Source organism: Dipteris shenzhenensis, chromosome 1, assembly GCF_047967505.1.
Source record: "Dipteris shenzhenensis isolate YYH24624 ecotype China chromosome 1, Dip_SZ_1.0, whole genome shotgun sequence".
In the NCBI taxonomy this organism is placed as follows: domain Eukaryota; kingdom Viridiplantae; phylum Streptophyta; class Polypodiopsida; order Gleicheniales; family Dipteridaceae; genus Dipteris; species Dipteris shenzhenensis.
In genome coordinates this window covers 30,269,917-30,284,525 of record NC_141596.1, presented here as the reverse complement: position 1 = coordinate 30,284,525, position 14,609 = coordinate 30,269,917, and the positions used below count along the sequence as shown (strand labels likewise).

General features: G+C 43.1%; 1 pseudogene across 1 annotated transcript in view; it reads right to left on the bottom strand.

The window, feature by feature from the left end:
- Positions 1 to 14,249, bottom strand: part of LOC147905680 (CDPK-related protein kinase-like) — an 83,151-nt pseudogene extending 68,902 nt beyond the window's left edge. Inside the window, exon 1 of the transcript XR_015540903.1 lies at positions 13,851 to 14,249. The product of XR_015540903.1 is annotated as a CDPK-related protein kinase-like (transcript). The remainder of the gene's footprint in view (positions 1 to 13,850) is intronic.
- Between the last annotated feature and the right edge of the window lie 360 nt (positions 14,250 to 14,609).

Here is a 14,609-nt window from a genome sequence, read left to right as displayed (position 1 = left end):
AATGTGAGTTTTTTGTGACAAGTTATAACTCCTGCAAGAAGTGATGAATTTTGTTTTTGTGCACGGATTTTGTTCTTGAGCTCAATGATTTGACAACCCAAGCATGATGCAGCCAGCTCAACGTGGGGCTATCCATCCTCTTCATCGTTAACCTCTACTCCAGGCCACCATTTGCTCCTCCTTTTTGCAAGTTGGTGCCCGTATTCTGCCTGTCATTCTCTTGGAGCTGTTGTTGATTTTACAGTTTCTATCCTTCTACTTCTGTTTGCCATGAAGAAGTTCCAGACCTTCTCCAGCTCATGAATAACTTACCAAGGTGATCTTTCCATAGTTACACTTGCATTTCTACTCTTTTTCAGCCATGGAGTCTTCCAAATCAACTTCCATTTCGTTAAAGTGGTAAGAACTTCCCTAAATGGCAAACAAAGATGCATCTTGTACGGAGTGTAGCATGTTGTTCGTGACAAGGAGAAAAAGCCACAATTAGATGAAAAGAAAATTGCACACTGGGAAAATCTGAATGACAAAGCTCTTTCTCTCATTGGTTTGGGGTTGGGTGATGAAGTTATTCATCATTTTGAATTTGACTCCACTGCTCATGACTTATGGGCTAAGTTTGAAGAATTGTTCCGCAACAAAATCATCAATTCAAAGATATTCCTCAAGTATGAATTCTTCAAGCTACAAATGAAGCATGAAGACTCTCTTGAATCATATGGAACTCAGCTTGCTAGTCTGAAGGCCCTTGTAGGGGAAGATGAAAGTTGCTGTGCTCCTCTCGAGCATTGAGGATTTTTCTAAGTACTGGGAGATCATACCAGCATTATGTGTGACACAAATGGGTTATCATGATATGGTTGCTATGCTCATTGATAATGAGGACGGTATGCAGACACTCTGGACTCCACTGCATTATACTCCAAGGGCAAAGGCAAATTCAAGCCTTTCAAATGCAATCACTATGGGAAGCTTGGTCACACCAAGGTTCGTTGCTTCTAGAAGCTTGCCAAGCAACAACACAAGGATCATGCTAACTTGGTTGGGGCTGCAACAAGTGAAGACGAAGAAGAAGATGATGCTTCGACACTAACTCATGCTCTTCCGACATCAGAGATCCCTCTCTCCATTCAGAGGTCTATGTACCTGATGATCAGGACTTTTGTTTCTGATCTATTCTATGTGTGCTTGGTACTCTGCGCTGGGTAGTTCCCAAAAAATGCTTGTAATAATGAGTCTTGTGTCCTTGAGTCAATAAAGGTTCTCAACCTTGGAAAGTCCTCCTCAAATGATGTTTTATTTCCTTTATGAGTGGTGTGTGGCTTCCCAGCAAGTCTTGCTATGAAGCCAAGGGGGGATGTATTGTGGAAGCCTTTCTATTGGCTTTGATGGGTCTCTCTATCAGGCCTGGACGAGTTCCAGGATGTTGGTGCATTTCCCAAGACCGATTTGTTGGGTCAAGTAGCCATGCTTCATTTGAGCCTCTGAGCTATTTGGGGTGCACAGAGTAGTAGACTCCATCATTGTCATGTTCTGTTCTTGGCTTCATTCCAGTAGTCCCTCACCTTTCCTTCATGGGGGATGTTAGAATATGAAGTCAAAGTGAGTGTATTTGTGTGTCCTAGGTCCCTAGCACTTATTTTATAGTCTAGTGAGTCCTAGACAGTGCCATGTGTCATATGGAAGATTATCCCATATGCATTGTGACTTTATAGAGTCTAGAGGCTCACACTATATAGTGTTGTACTTGTCTTGAGTCTTTTCATATTAGTCACCATCAAGCTATCTACATGTGAGTATTTTGGTTCATTGCTATTGCCTACTTCCATTTGAGTTCATTTCCATGATGCTTGCAATCTTTCCTTTCCTTTCTAGAGATAGCTGGCCACATGTTCCTTCACAAGGAAGATGGAAAAATGGGCAATATAAAGAGATGGCAATACTATTATCTAGGATTTCAAGCCAAAGAATCTTGACTCTCAGACTCAAACTAATGTAATGTTTGTACTCTTGTGTCTCATTGGAAGTTTTTGTAGGTATATTTAGGTTTGATGTTTTTGTGTCTCATTGGAAGTCTTTGTAGGTATATTTAGGTTTGATGTTTTTGTGTCTCATTGGAAGTCTTTGTAAGTCCATTTAGGTTTGGTGGTTTTTCTCTTCTCATGTTTCTTAAGATCTTTTACTTGGAGATGGTCTTCTCTGATATTGGATTTTCTCTACATATGTAAGATTTTTGGTCCCATAGATCACTTGTGGTCTTCAAGAAATGTTCATAGAACTCTCTCTCTCTCTCTCAAGGTATTCAGATAGAGAACTTAATTTTGCTTTGTGGATTTCTACAAGACTTGTTGACACAATGCCAAGGTCTTTGACATCCTATAGACTTAGGGTATAGTCAAGATATTATTTGGATAGCCATGACACCCTATGAGTGGGTATCAGGTAAGATTTTAGAAGATAGTTGGTTGGAAAAAGGAGGTGATGAATACGATAAGGGTCAAGCAAGGATTCCCTTATCATTAAATTTGTTTGGAGTATACATTGATGATCTTGAGTCATTCATTGTGACACTAGGCGGCATAAATTCACTCTTAGCTAGATTCCCTATCTTGATTCTCCTATATGCAGATTTTGTGGCCTTATTTTCTCTTTCCCTAAGGACCTCTCACATTTAGACACACTCTAGACTTTCTGTGGGACACATGATTTGAAGGTCAAGATTCGAAAAACCAAGACTATGATCTTCAACATAATTTGGGCAACAATTTTGTCTTTTACTAACCTAGGGGTTCTTTTTTCATGCCCAATCTTGGTGACAAGACTAGCTATACATGCCGAACAAGCAAAGGGTATGCTACACTCACTCACCAAAATTGAGCGATCATTTTTTTAGTCCCATTTTTAGGATCCCAAAACCAAATCTCCTCTTTGATTCCCTTATTTACCTAGCTCGGATGAATGGCAGCCTCATCTAGCACCCAAACCTATCAGAGGTAGACTAGTCTCTAAGAGAGTGCTACAAGTTTTATTGTGCACATGATGATCAAAACAAGCCATCGATTCCACATCAGATTCTTTTGGCAGAGTTTGAAGCCGCTCCTACACAACTTGATGCAACGTTTCAGGTAGCCACATATCTCCATAGAGTTAAGCACTTTGACACCGCAACATCAAGACAGAATTTGATGTCTCGGTTGGTTTTGACCTTGTGTATGGTACTAGCAATAGAGGGAGACGTTAGTATGCTCAAACATGCAGAAATAAGGCCTCAATCTCTCCATACTCAAATATTTAGTGCATGAAATAAGGCTCCAAGATGGACAAAATTACTCCTCAAAAGGAGGTAGAAAAAATACAAGGTTGAGGCTGCAAAATGCCACCCATTCTATAGAGGACTTTGAGAAGAAAGGGGAGCCTCTCCATTTGCTAAGGTAAGTAGCCCTCCTAGTAGAGGCCGCTCGAGAAGATCCCTACAAGCTCATCCAAGTGGCTATCAGACTATGTATGGTATCTGTCCAAATACTAGCCAAAGTATGAGAGGCCTTAGACTTTTGAATAGTCTAAGGCCTCTGTGCATCTAGCCCTCCAGATTTGCCACCTGAAATGCTATCTAGAATCTCCCAAGAGGAATACACTAAAGCATGTACCACTCTGAAAGGTAAGACTAGTACATCATCCAGAGGGCATGACTCAACTAAGTGTTGCCGAATTGAGAAAGCATAAGAAGAGTCATGCCTCTCGTAAAATACATGAGGACGTGAAAAGGAAAGCTAACCAATAGAAACCCACATCCTGGTCCACCTTGATTAGAGACGTGTCGCAAAATTTCTACACTAGGCTTAACAACATAGAGATCGATTGCTTAGAGTGCGAAGATGAGATCATAAGTACTTGATCCTCGCCAGATGATGATAATCCACTCAAGAGACATTGGCCAAAGGTAACTAAAGAGAATATACAACTGAGACCTAGAGAGCATGACATTGTAATATCCCCTCCTTATGTTTGACTTGGGGAGACAGACAATGGGAATGCTTGTGGCACTTGGCAAGCAACAAGCTCTCTCTCATAGACCACAGAGGAGGAGAGAGGGCCACAGATAGGCTACCCACATTAATCATAGCCAATGTCCTATCATTGACTTCATTCATCAACGATACTAGCCTTCACTAGAGCCATTGCATGCCAAGATTATTTTCTTTATCCTCTACCAAATTTTGCCCTTGGTCCCCCAACAACAAGTATACAAAGGATTCAATACTTGATGACAAAACCGGCTTCTTAATAGCAATCTTCCATGGCTCTCTTGTGGGCTAACATGATATTCTATGTATAGCCTCCTTTAGAGACACCCTACTTTCTTTTTTTGGTTTTAGATATCATTCTTGGGAGTGGACACGTGCTTTAGTGAGTCCAAGATCATATTCTGTATCCTCTACTATTTATGGCCTTGGTCCCTCAGCGAGTATACAAAGGATTCAATACTTGATGACAAAAGCGGCTCGTCAATAGTAATATTCCATGGCTCCCTTGAGGATTGACATGATATGCTATGTATAGCCTCCTATAGAGACACCCTACCTGTTCTTTTTTTTGTTTTAGGTATCAGTCTTGGAGTGTGGATGCCAGCTTTAGTGGATCCATCATTTAGTTTTTAAATGTAACTGGTTTTCTTCAATCTCATAGATCCTTTGTTCTTCCACAGACTATAATAAACTTCATTTTTTTGGTCTTTCAAGAATCTAATAATCTCTCTCTGTCTGTCTCTCTCTCCCTCCTTGGCCTACAATGGCAACTTGCAATCTCAAAGTATTCAAATGAAGATTGCAGTCATGATGATTGGGACAAAAAACAAGTCTCCTTTGCATTTGAAGGAAAAAGATTGGTGTCATCTTACAAATACCAAGGCTAGCATTTGAGGACGACCATGGGACTTTGAAGAGTGACACGACACTTCCCTTGTTTGATTACACCATTCAGAATGCCAGACAAGGCCGGTTTCAGAGTGCACCCGAAAAGCTCACTAGACCTATGGCATCACTCTTCCCATGCAGGCACACTTTTGGAGACAACTTTAAAGAACCTACTAGAAGAGACATATTTCTATATTCTTTTGGCTCTGCTAGTATGGTGGACTTCCAGCCACAACACTTGTGGAGATAGACTTGTGGTGTGGATCCTAGATGCCCAAGATCCTTCATAGCCTTAAGAGTTTGTGATCATTGCATTTGGGGTTGGAGAGGCCCCCAAAGCGTCAAGTAGGGCATTGTGCACTTGTTCGCTAGAATGCAAAAAAGAACTTGTTACATCACTTGGGGATTTGTGGCTTGCCTCACATTGTTGAGTCCCTAGATCTTCTTTGAGGGAGCAGATTTGGACAGGGTTGTCCAAATCTTGTGGGTGTCCCTTTCCCATCTCTTTTGGCATCGCTCATGATCTACAGCTCTACTAATCAGCTCCATGGGTATCATTGTGTGCTTGATCATGACTTTGCTTGCTACCAGTTTCTACAAAATCAAGGACGTCAAACAATCGAGCCTGCTTTCAAGAGGCAGCTGATCATCTCTTCTACATTGATGACATCAACATCCTTCTTATCTGCTGGCTTGCACTTCCCAACGTCATTCCACGTATACGATCGGGGCATCCCAAAGCTGGTGCAGTAGTGGAAATTGTTTTTCTGCATGGGAGCCAGACTATTGAGATCATTGGCTACACTATTAAGTATTTCACTAGGAATACGAGCATTGGGTGTGTTGTGCACCATTGCCATGTGCATGGGAATCGATGTGTATGGGCCAATCAACGACAAGATCAGTAGAATTGCAATATTCTCGAAAGGACTGGTGGTTTGGATGCCGTTGGCAACACTATGGCAGAAATTGGAAAGGGGTTTGGAATTGGATCAGCTATGGTGGTATCATTAGCACTTATGTGATCGGAGCCATGTTGTCATATTGGTCTGCTACTTTGACGATGAAGAGGGTGAGGCAGCCTTAAGCATGGAGCTTGGGTGATGGGAGGCATCTCTCTCTCTCTCTCTCTCTCTCCACACTTTTTTTTTGGGTGAAAATTTTGATACTTTATATTACAGTTTGGCTATCCCAAAAAACAAGATATGCTAAATTACATCAACAGAAAATCTCACTATATGACAAGTATACATCACGTTCTATATAATGAGTTTGTAGACAATCAAAGAGAGATTTCTGCAAAGAGTGCCTAAACAAAGAGAAAGTAGAAAATGTAGGATCACCAAAGACTATGATTTCTATCCTTCCATAGAGTCCACAGTGCCTAGTAACGAACCCAAAGAAAAAACAAATCAAATTCCTGTCTGGGTGGATGAATCTCGAAAACCTAGAAAAACTTCCCAAAGGTAGCATTAGGAAAGCAAATTCTCAAACCCAAGGAAGCTCAAGAAATCACGAGTATAGGGGCAATGCCAAATAAGATGAGGCACAAACTTCCGCGGAACCAAACATCTACGGCAAATAGTTTCTGCATGCCAAAAGTTGCCCAGATGGAAGAACCCCAGCAGAACTTGTCACAAAAAAGCCCATTGTCGGAGGGAAATTTTTGAATTCCAAATCTGTCTCAATCTCTTACCACTTTGCAGGATGATTCATTTGCCAAAGCTGATTGGCCTTTTGAGAAACCCATGGCGGAGGCAGAAGTACTTTATATAAAGAAGAGACGGTAATATGTGACAGCCCCAAAGGACGGCAAGATGACCTTGGTAAAGAAAGAGTCCAATCTTGAAGACAGTCCTCAAGCTCTAGTGGCAAAACTGGTTGAAAAGATTGGAGCATATCAGTAACAGTTTGCCACATGAAACGGTAATGCATTCCAAGACCAAATTTTGCAGCTGCTAGAGGACAAGAAGGATAGTTCCATCATCATGAATGACATCCACAACTGGATGGATTCCTTTCAAACTGAGGAAATATGATGTCTAGGCTCCTGTAATGCCAACGGAAGGGCAAAGCCTTTGATCAATGTATGCTCTTAGCTTCGACATAATTTCCTTGCAATGAATCCCAACCATTCCATTTCAAATGCAAGAGGACAGGCTTCCAATCCAGTAACATATTTGAGACCAGAGTACAACCTTTGATCTTGCCATCAACACAACCCAAAAGAAAATCCCATTGTGTAGGCTGCCAATATCCAAAAGTAGGAGTGGTGAGTTGTAAAAGCAAATGGTGTATCATGGCAACCCAAGGTTGAGAACCCTGCAAGAAGTGCAGCATCATTTTCCCCTTGTGGGCAAGAATATGGACTTGAATGTTCAGAATATTCAGTCCTCCATTCATCTTTGGCGAACAGAGATGCTGTGCCGAGAGCATCTCAAGCTCTCCTTGCCATATTTTGAATGCTAGAAAGTTTCTAGAACAATAGACATAAAAAATGTAAGATCCTCCTTGCTGAACATAATCAAAGGCAAGTAGAACTGAATATAAGCCACCAAAATAGATTGGACAATTCATAACCGGGCATGCATAGGCCAAATTTCCAACTTCCAATATTCAAGCTTTTTCTTTAGTCAGCTTGTTGGCAATAAATAATCGTCCAACCCAGAGGATAACCAAGATGACGAACCAAGTAAGTGGGCTGAACAATTTTCCCCCGGCCACAAGCCATGAAGCATGTTAGTTGCTACCGGATGATCCATGTGTTGAAGCATGGTATGTGTGGCTATGGCATATAAAAGCGCACTAAGTGGACAGCCTTGATGAACTGAACAGCAGAGGGTCCATGCTTTAGAGATAGCCCCAGAGAGTATGCAAGAGGCTTTGCTATCACAATAAAGCCGATAAATAATCTGCTGCAATTTCTATCCAAAACCCAATGCATGCATGGTTTGCGATATAAAATCCCATTGAATTGTGTCAAATGCTTTGGTAGTGTCAACTTGCAGTAACAAGACATCCTACTGAGTGGAGCCTACCCTCTAGTCTCTACGTCCCTAGGGAGCTGTCTCCACATCTCGAAGGACCTAGCTGGGCCATTGTCCCATTGCGCCCATCCAATATGCACATGTTAGCCTAGCATATGCCCCTCCGAGTCTCGGACCTCTGGGTGCCATATGATTGGTTGCATCTTGAATTTCTCCTTACAGGAGGAGTTGGTCTGAATGAGCCCCCCCAACCAACTGCTACCAGCAAAACCTAAAAAGGCTCCTCATGAGGGGTCCCCGTGAGGAGGGCCATCGAAAAAGTCCACTTGTGGGAATGCTGCCACTATCCACCTCTGCGAGGAGTGTTCCCAAGGAGCCCCCACCAAAAGAGGAGCTTCCAGGGCACCACACCTGTGGTGAGACCACATACCACCAGCTTGCCCAAGAGGGCTCTGCTCTGCATCTCCGAATCGATGATGCCTAGACTTCCACATGCTTGCGGGGTGTCTACCAAGCCACTCGAGCTCTAGTATTTCGTGTGCCAACCGATCCTACCCAAAGGAAGTAAGGTAGGATCCTCGATGGAAGCAAGGCAGGAGGATATATACCAGGCCATTCAAGAAGGGCCTGGCTGACTACCGGTCCTCTGCTGTGACTAAGGAGAGTTTGGTCGAGCTCCAATACAAGAGCTTGCACGGAATACTTTCTAAAACCAGAGCAATCTGCTACTTTGCTAAGATATCCATGGGATCCAACAAAAGCCAAAATCAGCCCCCCAGTCTCGAACCTCCTAAATCTTCTCTCTGTCCTTGAAGAAGCCAATAGATTTGGTCCAATTGATGTGGGCCATGTCGTCACAATAGATAGCCAAGGCCCCCTTGATTGTTTCAAGGCTTGTTGCTGATCCCTCCACATATAGGGCTATATCGTCTGCAAACTCTAAGTCTAGCAGCTCCTCCTCTTGTCAGATCACGGCGGCAACCTTATCCCTATGAGGCCAATTGCTTGAGCATACATATCCACAAAGCTACACATACCTAAAACATGCCAAATAACAAAATAGATTTTATGTCACAAATGCCCCTGTCTATTCCATCATGCTCTTCTCTACACACTCGTACTATTCTGGGATGTCGTGTAGCCACTTATGAGTACTTCGTGGTTAAAGTTCCAAATCATCAAGATCGAGATCCTAAACATGTATGCTCCCACTTGCAGGCAGCACCGCCCTTCTTTTTGGAGACAATTGATAAAGTATCTTCCAGATGTAGACTCATGGATAGTTGGAGATGACTTCAACAATCTAGAGTTTGCGAAGGACAAGCAGGGAGGAGCCTCTTTTGCTGAGATGCCAACAGTAGAGAGGAGGACCTGGGAGCAATTCATTTTCATGGTCAATGGTAGAGTCCTCAGAGGGAGGCAGAGTTTACTAGGTTTCTTGGCAGCCTTCATTTTTCTTTTGGGCAGAGGAGGCATGATAGCTTGTTGGATCGTCTCGACAAATTCTATGTTGGGGAGTGGGCACTGCATAGGGGAGACTCCATGGGCATCCTAGCAGGTACAACGATGTCAGATTCACACTCCTACTGTATTGTATCTAAAGCAGCCCTGCCATGGACTACCCCAAAAGGGGGTTCGCATCCCATATGATCTCTTGCAGTTCAGCAAGCAGTAGCCGATATCTAGAGGTAGTCAGCAGGGTGACCCAGAGAGGGTCGGGGGTCATGGGTGGCGGATACGATCTAGCGTAGTTAGGACCTGCAGTCCTCAGCCCTTTGGCGGAGGCATGATCTTCAACAGCAGAAGAGAGCATTGCGGCGTGATCTGGCCTCCATTGAGAGACTTAGAGAGCAAGACCCAAGTTCCCAATGGCTCAAAGACAAATATGAGAGCGCACTGCTTGACTTTAGGCCACGGAGATTTGCAAGGCTGAGTTCATGTACCACTCCTTCAAGGTCATGTGGGTACAACAAGGAGACAAGATGACCAAGTAGATCTTTCATACCACTCGGCCATGATCAGCTGGGGTTCATCTTTAGAGACTACGGGATGAGCACGGACAGATGCAGACGGACCCTCAGGAGACCCTTAAGCTGACCATGGATTTCTACCGATAGTTATTTCAGTCCGAGGTGGAGTGGCCCACAACTTTGATAGTCCGAGAGGCAATTTGGAGGTTCCGACGGTGTCCCGCAGAGATTGACTAGAGGCTCCATTCACGGATGGAGAGCTTTGGGAGGCCCTCAAGGCTCTCCCTTAGAAGTGCCCAGGAGAGGACGGCTTGACTTCGACCTTATTTCGTTGTTTTTGGAGCACATATGCGCTCTGCTTCATTTGGCTTGCAAGGAGATTTTTGAATCAGACTCCCTCTCGCAATCCTTGAGCCGAGGTTGGATTTGCCTGATTCCAAAGGAGGGAGATAGATCAGATATCAGGAAGTGCAGACCGATCACCTTACTAGACATGGCTTATAAGATCTTTGCCAAGGTCTTGAGCTTGCAGTTGAGACCCCACCTGCCAGACATCATTCATGACACATAGACAGGATTTGTTCGGACAACATCTTTACGTTTTGGGAGGCAATGGATTGGGCCAAGGAGGAGTTGCAGCCTCTTGACATTCTTCTCTTGGATTTTGAGAAGGCATATGATAGAGTGGAGTGGTCCTTTTGGAGTGCACCATGCAGAGACAAGAATTCTTGAAGAGGTGGATCAGAAGGGTCTGAGCCCTTTACGTAGGGAGTTCCAGCAGATGATTATTGGGGGGCACATGGATGAGGACTTTTCTCTTTCTCACTCTTCTCAGTAGGGTTGCCCCCTCGCTCCCTTCCTCTTCCTTTTTGTAGTAGTAGAGGCACTGGGCTATTTTCTACATTGTTTGAAATGTCCGTGTTGGGTTGGATGGTACCCTGCAAAAGATATTTTAAACAATACATGATGACCTAATGAGGAGAAAATTATAGTCAAGCCCAGAAAAGAGAAATTAGCAAAAACTTTGTGAGAAGAAATCCACAATCTCACACCATTAGAAACTCTCAGCAGGGTTTCTCATGGCTCTATTCCATTATGTTACTTAAAGAGTATGTGCAGATATATATTTCTTAAGGTGAAGTGTGTAAGTTGTGACAAGAAGAAAATACCACTCGAGACTCTCGTATGGGCTGTGGGTTGCCAAAGAATGTGTGCAGGGATGTTGTTTTGATGATGATTTTGTGCAGTATCTTTGGACTTGCTCACAATACAGAATGTCTAGGGAGGGGTCTGGGGTCTGCATGTAGATTAATGCCCTGGCTGGCGACCTAGAACCTTGGTTCAGATTCTTTAATATGGGGCTTGAGAATTGAATAGCTTTCATTGGTATGAACAATGCTCTCATTTTCTTTTAGCAGACCAACCCTTCCCATACTGGGTCATTGGTCACTGATCTTGCAAATTTTCCCCCTTTTCTAGTAAAGGCATGGGTGGCCACGCAAGTGGTTATCAGGGAATGTCTTGGGATATGAACACCACTTTCTTTGCATTCTGCATGTTGTGAACTCATCATATCTTTTTTGGACTCAGGCCTTAGTCTAGTACATTTTTGGTGATCCTGCTGGGCATCAAACCGACAACCTCTGGTTTTGTAGATTGTGATCACCTACACGTTGCTAAAACTAAAAACAATCACAACAGGCTAGTTCTACCATCAGTGATAAGACAATAGGAAACAAAACTCCTCTAAGAACTCTATAACACTTACACAGGTGAGATTGTAGGTCTGGCGTTTTTCCCTACAATCAACCTAGTGATCTCCCTCTCCTCGCCTTGACCCTCTAATGTCCTTTGGCAATGATCAGTGCTTTCTCCCATTTGTAGAATACCCGTAGCTCTCATTGGTTCCTCTCCTCCTCCATTTTAAAGCTGTTGCATTCCATTGGTCGGTCCTCGATGAACTTGGGATTCCTTGAGTGCACCGGAATCCTGTCACTTTTAAGTGATGCTCTATCTTTTTGGTGGTGTCATAACTCCTCCATGAGCGGTCTTCTCGTGACTGGAGATGCTGACTTGCAATTGGTGATTCAGGGTGCTGGGAGAGTGCCAGCTTGATGACCTGTGGCCGAGCAAGTAGCATCTGTGCCAAATCACCTTGGATGTCACCAACTTCTTTGTCATCACCTCCTAGTCAGCATCATCATCACCTCTAATTCACGGTAATCATCCTAGTCACTATCCATACCCTGGGCTGCTTGGTCACATCAAATCTACTAAATGTCATTTGGTCGCTGGGGTCACCCCACATGTATAAGGAAGGGGTCACCTAGTCACCTCAGATTTATGAGAGCTCATCTAGTCACTCAGATCTACAAGAGGTCAGCTGGTCACCTCAAATGTCATAATCTTTGAGATTTACCTTAAGCCTGTTCACATAGAAGACAAATTTCCATATCACATATATGTTTTACATGTTTTTGTGCTGCTTCGGTAGTGGAACAGAACTACACTGTAAATGTCCCCTGACAGGGCTTAGGAGAAAATTTTCTCTGACTGTGAAAAAATGCATTGTTACTATGCCTAAAAAAACAATGCACTTGATTTTCATAGGAGTCCCTATAATCTGATATAGAAAATGTGCTACAAAGTTGTAACTTGACAAAGATGCACCACTTTGTTGAAGCAGCATTCGTCTCCAATGATACACAGTACCCACCATTGAAGGCATCGTGGGGTCGGGAGGGGGTTTTAAATGCAAGTCTTTGTAAGTTTCACTAAGTGCATTTTAGGAAAACAAATTACAAATGCATGTGGGCATCAAGTTTTGTTGAAGCATGATGGTGGAGTTAACTCAACAAAGTTAGACCAGACTTCAATGTAAGTTCTTGGAAGATTTAAATCATATTATGGCATCAGCTTAACATCTTCACTTGTATAGGTTGGTTTTGTATTTACTGTAGATTGAAGAATAAGCATGCCTGGCACATTACACCATTTTTTGTATAGCATCCAGTTAATAATACAGCGACAATTTGTAAGCATACCTGTGTAAGGTAGAAGTATGTAACTGGACATTCTCCACCTCAGGTCCTCAGAGACCTTTAGCTAAGATCTTTTATTTCATTACTGGCTTAATTCACATATTCGAATCTGCGACTCCCCAGTTTCTCCAAGATTGTAGCCTTTTGCTACAGCATCTTGCTTTGGAGGAATTCTCAGTAGTTTCTCTGATCAAACTACAGTGTGCTCCTTGTACCTAGGTGATGGGAGGTGTTCACTAGATGGAGAGAGACCTTATCTCAGATTTGGCCACAAATCAGATTTGGTCACAAAATCATCCACACTTTGGGTCCAATGAGACAGGTGTTTTGAGATCCCCAGAGTCAAAGAAAAGCTTTTTTTTAGAGTGTGGGATTGAGGTTTCATTTTTTCATTTATTGGGGTATGTTTGGCATTATGCACCTCCTCATTGGCTCTTTATGGGTATTGGACCAGATGCTTTTTTTGCGGTTTTACGTGCTTAGAATAGGGATTCTCCCCTTCCCTCATGTTGGAACTTATCGTACAAGAGTAGTTTTCTCTCCCCTATTACGTTGTCATTGTTGAGACGTAATACACTTTTTATAAAGTTCTAAACAAGAAACAGTCCTTTCTAGTAACAGGTATTTGAATGTAGGAAGCACTTACACCCTTAAAGTTGTGCCTGCATGCTGAGAATGCCTGTATACATACCTATGAGGACGTAGTTGATCGGTTTCTGAAGTCAAACATACTTGATTGTCTGGAAAATTACGTGGGGGGATTGATGCCAGGGATGAGAATAACTTAGTTTTGAACACATAACAACACTGTTTGGGAATGCTTTTGTTGAACATTGCTATCGCAAGCATAAATGGCAATCTCAAACTCTCAAATCGCTTCCATGTAGTTGAGAGATACTTACCCAGAAGAACTTAAAAAGGGGTACACGAGTTCAGTTTTACCTCAGCTTTGGACATAATTTTCACAGCGACTGTCTGTCCCTGAAATTCGCCAGACTTCGGAAGAGCACTGCATGTGTATCCAAAGTGCCCACGGCCTACCTCAGCTCCCACGTCATACTTGGCCGAAAAGTTCCTTGCAAATCCGAAATTTATTTCTGGGAGTTTCATTTGTTCAATTCCATTCTTCTCCTTGTGTCTGTCGGCTAGAAGGGATTGAATATGCTTGGAAGGCGATGGTTTTGTTAATCCTCGCGCAGGAGTTAACCGAAAGGAGAAGCTACTCCTCTCGATCAAACTTGCGTCATTGGATGAGGACCTTGAGGGGCGTTCTGACTCGATTTTATTCTTCTTCTGCATGGCATCGGCGGTATTAACGTGGTTGGAACAACACTGGCCCATGTCATTATAAGCCTCGACAATCTTGTTGTAGAATGTTCAGATCTTTTTCTGTTGGTCTCGCTTGGTCTATCGGCTACGTCATGACGTGTCCCTGTCAGTCATTCTCTTTGCAGCCTGTGTTTTGCCTCTCAAACACTATGACAGCTTGAGGATTCAGAATTCTGCAATACCGGAGTATCACTGCCTCGTAACGTTGAATAGAGCACTACTATCTGAGATGTAAATTAAGGCTATTACTTCTGAAGTGAAAGGTCTTGTGGAGCGGATCAGAAAGAAAGCTCGAATGCATAGGCACCAACTAGGTACTATCTTCGAATGCACCGGCACTCGTCATTGATTCGAGAAGAGCCCATGCAGCTG